The sequence below is a fragment of the Pinus tabuliformis genome, chromosome 1_2 (assembly GCF_031772625.1).
Source record: "Pinus tabuliformis cultivar Carrire ecotype Pingquan chromosome 1_2, CPIR1, whole genome shotgun sequence".
Lineage (NCBI taxonomy): Eukaryota > Viridiplantae > Streptophyta > Pinopsida > Pinales > Pinaceae > Pinus > Pinus tabuliformis.
The window spans coordinates 35,677,832-35,679,995 of NC_142298.1; positions in this window are offsets into that span (position 1 = coordinate 35,677,832).

The following is a 2,164-nucleotide window of genomic DNA, read 5'->3' on the forward strand; positions in this document are numbered from 1 at the left end:
ATCCGCATCAATGATCTGCTTCCCTTTGCCATTCCCCTTGTCGGGTTCTGGCTCAGGGTCGGAACATGCATCTGATTCGGAAGCCTTCAACTCGGCCACCAGTGACTGCTTGGTCCGACACTCACTTGTGTTGTGAGTGGAGCTCTTATGGAACTCGCACCATTTTCCAGTGTCCTTTCTCGGCTTCGCGGCGTTGCTCTTTGCTTGCAGCTTCGGCTGGTTGTCTTGGGCTGTCCCGCCTTGGCTTTGTCCTTTGTTCTGTGGTTTAGGGGCACCTTTCCCCTGCTTTGGATTCGCAGATCCAAAGTCTCGCTTCTTTTGTTTAAACTTCTGCTCGACCTTGACGGCATACCGGTATGCTGCGCCGAGCGAGGGGATGTTTAGGAACTGTATTTCTTCCTGGATGTACTTGTGCAGGCAGCCACGGTATTTGAGTATCAAATGTTGCTCCGAATCCTTGATACCCAACTGTGTGCGAAGGGTATGAAAAATGTTTGTGAACTCCGGCACATCTTGGTCTCGTCCCTGCCGCAGTGTGGTCCATTTGATGTATTTGTCCTCATAGCTTCCGACAGGGTAGTACTGCTCCTTGATGGCATCCCGGAAGTCATTCCAAGTGGGTGCGGCTGAAAATAGTGAGCCCGTACTTTCATCCTTCTGCTCGCAGTAGGTTTCCCACTAGTCCTTGACGTGGGGGGCTGCTTTGAGAAGAGCGAAAACAATCTTTTCCCGACTTGAAAATTCATGAACAGAAAAATATCCATCTAGCAGATTTAACCATTTATCTACGGCATCTGCGTCTATCTTACCCTCGAAGATGGGGATTTCAAAATTAACTTGTACCTTAAACGGCGTGGCGTTTCCAGAGTCGCTTTTGGAAGTCGATGCGTCGCCTCTGGGTAGCCGCTGAAGGATCTGCGCAAAGCTATCCATCATCGCGTTCCTTTGCCGCTCGAGCGCTTCTTCGAGCAAGATTTTGATAGGATCTCCTGCCCCCTCGTCTTTCTTCTCATCCGCCATGGGAGGCCGTCGGGATTTGCGAGGCTGGTCTTGCAAAGGTTCGACCAGTTCAAGCCCTAATTCCTTATATCCCGACCTCGTTGGGGACATGCAAAGAAAAACAGAGAAAAAGCAGACCGCTCTGATGCCACTGATCCGGATTTAAACAGGAACGCAATAGATTATAGAGATAACCATAAATACATAGATGCAGCGGAAATAATACTTCATTTCATTACTGTAAAATGCTGAAATATGCTTACAAACAGAAATGGAAAGAAACCAGCTAGGGCGATGGTAGCTTATCTCTGAGAAGAGATGTGGCGGCTACATGCCTCTGAACTGTTCCGAACTGTATTACAATGAGGCTCGAAGGCCTATTTATTGTTGAGAAACAATGGAAAACCCTTCACATCCCGAAACCTAACCCTAGAAGATGAAACGCCAAATTGTGGGCCCCGTTTGGGTAAATTGGTACATCAATTTCCCGGGGTCGTAACTTTGGCATACGATCTCCGTTTGACGCGTTCGATAGCTCGTTAGAAAGATCTATCCGAGCACTACCACTTTGGGAAGGGCAACATCGGTCTATAGACCCATGTTGCCCCCAGATTCCCAAAAAAACGTCGTTTAGGGCCTCAAAACGGCTCCGGAAGTTCAGGACCCGAAAAAACTGCTAAAAATAGTAAACTGTGCTACAATTTAGGAAACTGAAAAAGCTGAAAGAGACAGTTGTGGGGGGCCAAATGGGTTAGTGGGTGGCCACCAACATCCACCTGGATCATGCTTTCAAAGGAAAACAAACTACAAGTGATCAATATGAAGGTCATTTTAATAATTTTATTTTATTTTTTGAAATAGGTATGTTTAAAAAATTATATAATTAGAGATAAATAATTAAATAAATTTAAAATAATTTGTTCATATTAATGATTTATGAAGTTTTTTGAATTAAAAATAGAATTACTATTATTATTTGTGTTGTCAATTATATGATTTTATAAATCATAACCATATTATTAATTAAGTTATGAAAATAAAACATATTAAAAATTATTTGAACCTATTATCACTCAGATTTTCCCTGAAGTTGTAAGAAGAGGGAAAGGGGTCCCAGGTAACCACAAACCAACTTTTAGGTACAAAATCTAGCCAATCTGTACCC